At 31.6% G+C, this 12260-nt stretch overlaps 1 long non-coding RNA gene across 1 annotated transcript; it reads left to right on the top strand.

Annotated features, from left to right (window-relative positions):
• Positions 1-3688: 3688 nt before the first annotated feature.
• Positions 3689-4714, top strand: LOC105777687 (uncharacterized). Its single transcript, XR_001128376.2, has 2 exons — positions 3689-3938; positions 4284-4714. It is a non-coding gene; the product is annotated as an uncharacterized LOC105777687 (long non-coding RNA).
• The last annotated feature ends 7546 nt before the right edge of the window (positions 4715-12260 follow it).

Raw genomic sequence — 12260 nt, 5'->3', positions numbered from 1 at the left:
ATTATTTTCACTTTTTTTTTGGTAGTTTTTTGGTGGTAGCATTTGCTTGTAAATTGGAATATTTAGCCACTTATTGCCACTGCAGCATCATCAGGATTCTCAATCATAAAAAGGCTCAATCAAAAAAGAACCCTAAAATTGTGAATCTTGATGATGCTCCAACAGCAAACAGTGACTGTCGTACAATCATCCTCACCACCATCACCATAGCATCCCATGCAAAATAAAACCCTAACCCTAACCCAAAAAAGTTGAAACCCAAAAAAGAAGTGAAGAAGATGAAGCAAAGCTTATAAAAACAAAAACCCAAAGCTAAAGTAAAGAAAAGAATGGTAACATTGAAGACCATTGGGGTGTGTTGAAGAGAATTAAAGGGGGGTATATATAGAGAGTGGAAGAGGGGGGAAATGAATGGAATTTTAAGGTTGGGTTGTAACCCTTACGTGCCAAATTAAAAAATAATCCTTAGCCAATCCGAAAATTGAGGATAAAATTGAAAAATAATAAAATGAACACAAATTTTATACCAGATATGGTGATGGCTGGATTGTATAGATGTTGCGTATTCTACAAGTATAATTCTTTTGATGGATTAGGAAGTGGCTTGGAATTGACAAGGGCCTGAGCTTGGACCCTAGCCAAAATTATATCATATTCATATATGGTTTGGCTAACCATATTAGCTAGGGATATCTGCAAAGGTTCTTTCCTTTTTGATTTGGACACTTACATTGCCCATTTTTTATTCTTTATTTTGCAGAGTTTTATTTGTTTTATACCCTTTAATGGCATTTTTAGGTCTTCAGTTTCCATGTATTAGCTTCTTTATATATATATATATATATATATATATATTTATTTCTTTCTTTCTTTCTTTCTCATTTAAATCTCTGCTTTTGACTGGTTGAATTGAATCAAAGAGTTATAGGGACCCTTATCAATAAATTACTCTCTTTTTTATGTTGTTTCTTTCATGGCTTTGAAAATGGAGATAATTTCTAGATAAGTATGTAATAATTAATTAGCATTTTGATTTTTTTTTCTTCCTATTTACTTGGATTTTCTAGTGAGATTTTAATATTGTAACTTATCTTCTTCTTCTTTTTTTTTTTTACATAAAGCCTAAAATTACCCATAATCTCTCTCCAACCTATAAATAGAAAGATAATGTGCTTCAACAAACTCGAACCCATGGTTCGCACATAGCAGACATACACACGAACACAATTCGCACTTGACAAACTTACATGCGAACACAGTTCACCAAAACACAGTTTACTTACTGGGATGGCGAACAGCAGAAGGATGCTCTGAGGCGTAATCATGGAAAAGATACAGCTAAACCAAGGCGATGTTGTTCTCAGTCCTACCAAGAAATCAAATAGTCACGCACACATACAAAGCACTTCATAATACGATGAACTTACCTTATTTGCTCTAGCGAGCATACTTCGCCATTCTAGAGAACTTACTAATCATATAGATAGCCAAGCGAACCAAACCTGGCTAGCTCTAATAGCAACCAATGTAACACCCTAAACTCAGCCAAGTAGGTTTGACATGAATTCAACGTACCACATTAGCCACCGAAGTGACTTTTCGTTAACTCTCAATCTATCCTCCAACACACCACTTAATTACAGTATGAAGTATGCAGTCACATCCTGAAAATCGAGTTAGCAGAATTTATGAAACCAAAAGTGGTCACATCTTGATTTTTGAATTAAGATTGTGAAAAATTGTCATGTGAGTTAATATACTTCAATGGTTAAATGTGGTACTTATGTGTGATGTCGAAACCATTTTTAAATTTGAAAAACAGGGATCGACTTAAAAAGGAAAATGGGAGTCGCCACCGATCCTTTATTGAGGTGTGATCGGCTCACCTTGAAAATGATTTTGGTCTGCAAAATTTTGAGAAAATAGGTTCGGGAGTCGATTACGCACGAGGAAGGGTTAGCACCCTCATAACTCCCAAAATTGGTACCGAATTGATTGTTTAATGTCTTAATGCCGAAACTTTGAAAAGATTTTAAAATACGATCCTTTGGTGGGAAAACTTGAATAAATTAAATTGATTGATAAGACACACTTATTCCGAAGAAATAAATTTTCACACTAAGTAAGTTAGAGTGCAACATGTCAAATCCTCGAAATTAAGTTTATCCTTTGACTTTTAAAACCTATGCATTTTAAGAAGGATATCTGATTATTTTGGTCAAATGAGAAAATCAAAACCCAGTAAGTTAGGGTTCGATTTTACAAAATCCCTAAATATCGAATATTGCATTTATTTTCATTTGTTAGAAAAATCCTCGTCTCGAGAAAATAACATATTATATCCAATGCGTTAGGACATGACGTATTGAATGCTCGAGAATGAGCTTTTTATTTTTGTTTCAATTAAAAAGGATACTCGGTTTCTTAGATTCAAAGAGGAAGATTGGAATCCAGTAAGTTAGGACACAATCTTTTCGAGGATCCCAAACTCTGAAGGTCACGTTATTTTCGAAAAGCTTTTTGAATAAAGATGCTTTGGGTATTTAATTGATATGAAACATAACCTTTTAAGGGAATGAAATGCAATATAAGGATAATGTACAACGCGAAAGGATAACTCATAATCCTAAAATACATACTAAAGAACTCGAATAATCTATCAACACAAACGAGATAATATAAAGTACATAACATTCATAATCACATATTACATGTACATATTAACACCAACAATTAAAAGTTAAAGATATAAAATCTATCACAAACACGACGTAACTAATTTGAAGATTTGAAATGTTTTTAAAAATAGAACTCGAGATAAATATCGCATAAAATAGTAGCATCTAAATGAATTTTAAAGTAAATATTATATAAGAAGTAAATTAAAATACATATCAATTTTAAATAAATAATGCATATGAAATGAAGATTTTAATAACAATATGAATGATAATACACACATAACAATATATAAAAGGTAGAATCAAACAAAATATATAAAATAGGGTTTTAAAAGAAAATAATTATATATATATATAGGAATAAGTAAAATATATAATAATATATACAAAAGTTGAAAGTAACCAAAATAAATTAAAATAGGGTCCTTAAAAATATATAAATTACATGTAGGTATAGATAAATGAAAAGCTATAATAATGTATTGTATACTCGTATATGTTTTAATAAAATGATTTAATGTAAATTGTACATAGATATAAAACAATGTTGTACAAAATGTTAAAAACTTAAAATAATATACATGATAACATAAAATAATGTATATACGTAAGTAATAGCAATTAAACATATACACTAGTCTAATACTAATATAAATAATAATACTAGTAGTAATAACGATGATAATAATAATAATAATAATAATAATAATAATAATAATAATAATAATAATAATAATAAACAAAAGGGACTAAACTGCGGACAAAAATAAATTAACGGGCCACAAATGTAATTTAAAAGAACCAGAGGGTCAAATTGCAATTCGCGAATTATGGGGGGAGCCAAATGGGAAATATCCCACTTCCCCAAAACGCAATGCAGTGACATAGACCAAAATGTGACAATATCAAAATGCAGGGTAAAAATAAAAAATAAAAGGACCGATTTAAAAAAATCCTGCAAGAGAAGAAGGACCTTTTGCGCAAATCTCCCTCCCCTGCCAGAACACGCAAATCTCGCCGCATCCGGGTCGGGTCATCGGGTCAAATGTTAATACGACACCGTTTTGGAGCCACTGAATGTAGCCCCAAACGGTGTTGTTTTGAACACTATTAAAGGCCTCTGAAAAACCCTAAAAGGAACTTAAGAAACAGGAGACCTCTCCTTCTGCTCCCAGCCACCTCACAGGCCCGAAATCTCGCTACTATCAGCTCCGATTTGGAACGGAGCAAGCAGCAATTCCGACGGCGTGCTCACAGGTAAGATCCCTCTTTTCTTTTTTATTTCGAGCTATTTATGAACGGAGTAGTAAAAAACAAAGAAAAGTAAAGAGAAAAAAAAAGAAATTCAAAAGCCACCTTGCGAAACTCTGCTCTTTTTTTAACTTGAATATATTTTTTTTGCTTCCTTTGTATTCCTTCTCTGTATGCGTAAAAAAGGGGAAAAGAGAGCCCCCTTTCAGTACATCTTTGGGTTTTTTTATAACCCGAAAACAAAAAGAAAAGAAAACGAATCCAAATTCTTTTTTTTTATTTTTCTTTTTCTCTGCCTCTCATTTTTTGTTTGTTTGTTCCATTTTGCTGTCGATTTGTTGTTTGCTGCAGGTACGGAGGAGTCCAGCTATGGAGGTGCGTGTGGGGAGCGACACAAAGGTGTAGTGGCGCACGCACGAGAGGGGAGCATGCTGGCTGTGCAGTCATGCGGCGCCTAGGGTTTTCCAGGGTTTCCTGCTTCTGATTTTGGGCTGCGTTGTGCCTTGGGCCCGGGTTAGATAGGGTATTCGGGCTAGGGTCTGTTGGGTCTAGTATTTTCCGGGTTTTGGTATTTTGAGTCTTGGTATTTAGAAATTGAGCCTATTGTATTGAGTTAGGTGTTATTAGGCTGCTTTTTTAATTATTTCTTTGGACTTTTGGACTATTATTTTATTTTATTTAGTTTATATATGTGATGTATATGGGCGGGACATAAATTGGGTATTACATGTGAGAGATCTTGTGTCCAAATCTCTTTCCTTAAAGTTGTTTTTTTTCCCAAACCCTACCTTCAAACATTTGGTTTATATATTATTTAGACATGTAGCAAAGGAGGCATAATATCATATAGACATGTAGGCTCCCATATGCAGCTCCGCCTTTAGGCCTCCACGAGCGAACACCTAACATGGTAGGCATAATATCATTTAGACATGTATATATTACCTAGCATAAGGTAATACTTCATTTTTAATAAACAAATAACTTTTTCTTTTTCGAAAACTTGAGTTGAAAATTAAGATAAAAAAATATTGGATAATATTATTCACTACATTATCACTTGAATAAAAGGGTTTCACTGCTGACATGTATTTTTTAATTTTATTTTTAGTATACGAAAAATATTCAATTTTCACTTGTGAAATTCTTTTAATCAATATCACATAAAATAATAATCCAAAATTACTAATACATATATGTTTTTTACTTCAGTTTCCAAATATTCATTATCTATAAAATGAATCCAATATTAAGAAAATAATAAATTCCGAAACAATTTCTCGACAATTTTGTCAAAACCAAGAACCTGAAATGTTAGAACTACATTAATTCCAAAAGAAACCTGTTGGAGGCAAAATCAGAAGGGCCTGTAAGAAATTTATTATTAACTGCCTTAAATTCCTTCTAGAACTCGTAAGTTTATAAATTAGTATACAATGGCAAACTTTCCTTTTCACTCCTTAAGAAAATTTTCTTGCTTTAAAGATGATTTGGGATTTGCTGAGCTACAAAACATGTTTTTCGACAGCTTAACATGCATTAATTGAAAGACTGTTCATCAATGGCAGAGCTGATATAAAATATTCGTAAAAGTTGACTGGATTCGAGACATGCCAACATACTAGGTTGTCTGTTTGATTGTGAAGTTAACGTCGATGATTTGGGATCAAAACTCGAATTCCATTTTTTTTATCTTCTAATTTTTTTTTAATAGAGATGTCATTCACTTGGGTTTATGTTGTCTCTATGATAACATTTTCAATTATTTATATATATATAATATTGTGAAGAAAAGGAGAAATGATAACATTAAAAAAACATGTAAATCTCTATAAAGAATAATGAAAAAATACAATATTTAATAAAAATTAACTAAAGAATTACATCATATTAACAAATAATCAACAAAATGAACATAAAAGAGATTTGCTATATATCCCTGTACTGCACCATCTGTAAAAGAAAAAAACTTCACAGATATGATCATTACAGTATATTAGATATTGGATTATAACAAAAACCCTAATAACATTATCAAATATTAAACATTTTTTCCTCAGTTTGTTGACATTAAAAGATAAAATAAACTAGAAACAAGAAGTAGAACAAATTCACCTGCATTTTTAAAGCTTCTTTTCTTGTTAGCTCTTGCTTGCTATGAAATAGAGAACTTAGCCATTTATTGCCACTGCAGCATCATCAAGATTCTCAAAAACATATTCATAAAGCGCTGATTGATCAATTCAATTCAAAAAAAACCTTAAAATGCTTTTTGTGAATCTTGATGATGCTCCAACAGAAAACAATGGCTGTTGTACCATTATCAACATCAGCATCACCACCACCATCACCATCATCATCATCATCATATCATCCCATGCAGAAGAAGAATAAAGAGAAGCCTGAACCCCATTGCATCAAATAGAAAGAAGTTCAAAAGGAAGTGAAAGAACATGAAGCAAAGTTTGATAAGAACAAAAACCCAAAGCTAAAATAGAGGGAAAAGAATGGAACTTTGAAGACCATTGATGGATATTGAAGGGAGGGTTGAAGGTGGTATATATAGAGAGTGGAAGAGGAGCAATGAATAGGGTTTGGGGTTTGGTGGGTGGCTTTGTGTGAGAGAGAGCGCTAAACATCGTAATCCTTAGGTACCAAATACACCATAATCCTTAGCCAATCCGAAAATTGAATTTAAAATAAAAAATTTAAGAGGGTTAAGGGTGACATCCATAATTATTATGATGTACTGACACTTCTCTCTTGAATATTGTAAGTTATATCTCACATTGGTTATAATTAATTTTCAGTTTTGTGAATCAAGCCTAGCCTCTTAAGACACTGGTTTTTGAAGGCAAAGGGGCACGCAGGCCCTACCCCACCCCTCTAAAATGGGAAATTTCAAGTTTAGCCCCTTCAAAATTTATACAAGTAATGGTGATAGCTGGATTGTATAGATGTTGCGTCTTCAACAAGCATATTGCTTTTGATGAATTGGGAGGTGGCTTGGAATTGACAATGGCCTGAACTTTGGACCCTAGCTAAAATTGTATATTATATCATATATGATTACATATATAGTTTGGCTAGCCATATTAGCTAGGGGTGTCTGCAAAGGTTCTTTCCTTTTGTTTTGATCACACACATTGCCAATTTTCAGAGTTTTACTTGTTTTATAATTTATACCCTTTTATGGCATTTTTAAGCCTTTCTGTTTCCATGGTTTAGTCCAATATTATATATATATATATATATATTTCTCATATCTGCCTTCGAGAGTACGATTGAATCAATAAGTTTTATGGGAACCCTGATTAATTTCAGGTTAATATTTCCCTTTCTTTTTTAGAGAGATCCAATTTGCTTCCAAGTTCAAACATAGGTTCGTATGAACAATAATGTTGGTTTTTGTGTGTTTTACAAATACTATAAGCATGAGAATTTAGATTCGATCCAAAATAAATTCATTCTACTCCCCGATTATCAGAAAAGGATGTAAGATGTTTGAAAGTGTTAGCAAAGATTGAGGTTGTAAAACTTTAAGTTTTTAAGTAAGAGTTTCATCATGGATAAATATCATGTGTGTGGGTTCTCTAACGTCTTTACGATTATTTGAAGTGTAAGTCTTACCATTTTGAGCTTTGTCCAGATTATTTTAATTTCTGTATGGATATAATATGTTTTCTCGTTCATTATATTTTATATTGAGTTGATTTTTGTTATAATTAATTCAACATGTATTATTTATAATTTGTACTTGTAATCTTATATATATACTTATGACCTCTTTAAAAAATCTCATAATTTATAATAGTACTACGATCAAGTTATCTTAAATTAAAATATAAAAACTGAATCCCGGTTGAATTTCTTTTTGATATAATTACGGTATTCTCATCTGTTTTATAGTTTGAGACAAATTATATTCGGGTCGTCATCGTATTTTAATAAATTTCCATCAATAATATCGACTCCAAATACCAAATAAGTAATGTGTAGAATTGCAAAATAAGAGAGCCAAAAAAAATAAAAATGAAATAACTGGTTGACGTGCTAACAGCAAATCTGATGGCCAACTAAATATTCTCTCCATTTTTTGCAAAAACCTGAAAAAGAACAATACTGAATTTAGAATTTGACAAAATTAGAATTTATTAAAATAAATCCTTTTTTCTTAATTAAGAAGATTAAGGTATTAAAAACATCTGGGCACATGAAAATGGCTGTTTCCCAATAGAAGAATAATATTTTAATTTAATGAAAGGCTGACGATGCAGTTGCAGAGAGAAAGACTTTTCATTTTAATTTTAATTTATATATATATATATGATTTATGTCATTATCACTCGTTTTAATTGTGTTCACCTTCCAAAATAAATGGCATTATTTATTTTGTTCCATAAATGGATAAACAGATTATCAAATGCTGAAAATTTCACATTAAAATTTTAAGTAATGGTTTATTAAATTTTAAGATTGAGTTAATGTCACGAGTCGACCTAGTTAGATAAGGGCTAAAATATCTATCTATTGAGGCATTTTTCAAAGAGTGCCTCGACCACTGTCAACTAGGAGTAGCATTAATGACTCGGAAAAATTGTCATGTTTGAATAGAATTTGGACTATGATTTTCTTAGTTGTTTGAGATACTTATCAGTCCATCCTTAATATCCAAACTACATTTAAAAGGAGATTTTGGAGATTAGTTTGGATTAGGTCGAAGCAATCATCATCCCCTAACTTATGGATCATATTGACTCGTGACTATTAAAGAAAAGATATCTAGTTGATTAAAGGCTTATCTTGTGTTGTTCTGAAGATATTATTTGTGTTATCTATCTTACTTAATTTGAGGGATAATCGATTGTAACAGTTGTAGTACGTTAGCAAGCCTCATTCATTTATATATATATGGTGTATAGATATGGTACTAATTTGAGAACACTTTATTTTTTCTTAGAGAGGATATTAAAGAAGTAAAAAACCACGTCACAACAAAGGTCTCAACATGATTAATCCAAGGCCTATAATAGCCACCCATTGAAAGCTACATTCAACACCTCGAAACAAAGAAGCAAAAAACAGAGCACCAAAGCACCTAGACACCTGCCGGTATCATCAAATATAACACACAATTACAATGAAGAAGCATTACTCTCACCACCAAACCTCACCATAAAGAAATGAAACTCCATTGACCATCCAATACTAAACTAAAGTACTAGTTGAAATTTCTAATTCATCACCATATCGGTCAAAACCCTTACTCAACACCATGTTCCCATTGCTCATCTTTGAACTTTCACATCACGTCAACAAAAACACCCATCCTATAGGATCACATATCCATGAATAAAGTTTGATTTGCAAAGAACATATATCAAGATATTTTATGATACAAAATCAAACTTTCTTTTTTTCTTAGCCTGATATTCTTGATGTTCGGTAATCACATTAATTTCGAAATTGAATTGAGTCAGACCCTTAAATAGGTGGAAAATGAATAGTTACTAAGTTACTAAGTTTTGTTGAAGCCTTCTTAGCTTAAGGGTTTTGAAACCCATAGCTTCAATAGATAGAGAAATGTCTTTCTCGTCAACCTCAAACTCAAAAGCTGGTAAGGAGAAATATGGGGTATACTGCCATTGTGGATTGAAGGCTCCCATATGCAGCTCGACCATGTCGTCGAGCAAAGGAAAGAAATTGTTTGGATGCTCCAAATTTGAGTTGGGTTTATGTGTGCTTTGTGTTTTCATTTAGAATGGGTACCGAAATTGAGAGTTTGTGAAAAGTTGGGGTTAGGGTATAAAAATTATTTTACTGGTGAAATTGTAGAAAATTTTTTAATGTCGAAAGAAAGCAAAACAATGGTCGTGACCTTTTCCGATGGGGCGAAGGGAATGGTATTGAAACCGATCACAAAATGTGAACAGTTTTGGACTGTCACGTCATTAAAAAGTTAGAAAAAAATATATTAAAGTTGCAAATCTAAAACTTAGGGTGGGTTTGGATTGGCAATACATTTACCTGTGGTTAGTGTAAAAACAGCGGCGACGGTGAAATTAGACACTGTAAGATACTGTAGCGTGAAATAAAAAATAAACTAAACGCACCGCACCGCACCCAATCACTAATCCAAACCCACCTTCATACACATATTCGAAATAATACAAAAACATCACGTCAAAAATCCAAAAGATATAGCAATCAATCTATGCTACACCAAAAAGAAACCCAAACCGCAAACTAGAAATGAAAATTCAACATTAAATCACATTAAACCAAACACTCATTAAATACCCCTTTTTCTCTTTCCCATGCAGTACGTACTTTTCCTTTCCTTCTTTTCCCAACTACAAACCCTAAACCCTAATCTACATGTTGCTCCTTTCACCAGCAAAGCCATTTGAAATGATAACTCGAAAGACGGAAATTAAAAACCCAGAAATTCCGCTGACGACTCATTTGCATTTTGCATTGTGTTGGCTTAGTCTTAGCCTTTCTCCAAATGGAAAACCCAAACCATTAGAAAACCCTACTCATCGTTTAGGTTTCTTTATAAAGAGAGAGGGGGGCTTCCATGCATTGTTTTTTGTTTGCTTTTGTTGCTATTTGCTATGAACTTTCACATGGCGACTCCATTTCGGCTTGGCCCGTCTTTCCTGGGTTTTTAAGTACTACTTTTGCTTGCCTATATTAAGGGTTCATATTCTTCGATATTAATGTTTTGTTTTTTTCTTTGTTTCCTTGGTAACCCACTCTATTTATTTTGTGGAAAAAAGTTTGGGTTCAATAGTCTCAATCATGTTTTTTCATTAGCCTACTCATTAGTTTACAGGTACGAGAAAATTGATTTAGGGTCCCAAAAATTCATCGTATTTTTTGGATTAAAATGTAATTTTATCATTATATTAATATACAATTTTAAGGTGATAAATAATAAATCTACCATTGGGGGTGGGGGAGGAAGGCCATTGCCCAACCAGACCGGATCCAAGTGGGGATAATAATGAGAAAGGATGTTTAGGGTAGTGATGATGAGGTAAAATCACATTCCATCAAAGGAGAGAGGTGAGAAAATATTGGCCTTTTGCTTGGCCAGGAATATTAGTGATGGTGACCACAGCCGAAATCTGGGGTTCTTGTTCGTGCAAGGTAAACCCCTACCCTATTCCATTTTTCCCTTTTTAGTCCTCAATTATCAATTTTGTTTATATTTAAATTATTTACCAAACATGTCTTGGTTTCTTGTCAGCTAGTGCATTGATGAAACAACAGTGTGTGCATTTAAAATTTTATATGATACAAAATATGAATGTTTTAAAAGTTATATAAACATAAAATATTTTATATATAAGTGTTGAGTGTAGTGATAAATTTTGTACTCTTAAAAAATAAACGTAAGATCAAATTTTAAATATAATATTATTTAAGAAACGTAACTCGAACCCTAAAAATAAATTGTAAAACGAACATGAAGAATACCAAAATTTATTGATGTGCCATTTTGGGAAGTACATCATCTAAAACTATATAATATGTTTAAGAAAAGTACTAGAAATAATTAAGTTTACAAGTTTAATTATTATAAAATTTTATTTAAATATTTTAAAATTAAATCATTCCAGACCACAAATGATAATTTTTACGAGATTATATTATGACAGCAAATTATGCGAAATATTTATAGTGTGTTTGATTGAGTAGAAAATGAAAAGATGAAAGAAAAGAATGGAAGAGCGAAAAATATATCATTTTTAGTGCACTAGATAAATAAGGAAAACGGAAGAAAAGAAAATAAGAAAATAATTATTTTCCACCCAAATGCGTAAAAGCGAATCATTCCAATCCAAATTGGAATGATAAAAGGATAAAAGAAAAGAACGAGAAAACTATGATTTATTTCAAAATTATGCATTCTCTAAAGTTTCATTTTTTTTCTCATTTTCAACTCTATCAAGTCTCATGAATAAAAAGAATATGTTTTTCTTTCTTTTTTTTCTATCTTTCTTATCAAGCACGCAAATGAAAAAGAATTATAAAATGTGACACTAAAAATAATGTCATGAATAAGTATATATATATATATATATATAATAAAGTAGAAACAAGAAAAAACTAAAAACCCATTCTTTCCAAAAAATTACTTTGAGGATTTTTTATATTTTATATAAAATTTATTTAAAAAATTAACCCCAAATTCACACATGATTAAACTTGAACTTAAGACACCAATATTTCTAAAATTTTAATTTTATTGTTTCAACCAAAATCTCATTGATCTTTTAAATAATTTTTTTTAACATTAATCTCATAAATAGGAAGATG

This window comes from Gossypium raimondii, chromosome 10 (assembly GCF_025698545.1).
Source record: "Gossypium raimondii isolate GPD5lz chromosome 10, ASM2569854v1, whole genome shotgun sequence".
Taxonomy (NCBI): Eukaryota; Viridiplantae; Streptophyta; class Magnoliopsida; order Malvales; family Malvaceae; genus Gossypium; species Gossypium raimondii.
This window is presented reverse-complemented; position numbering and strand designations above follow the sequence as displayed.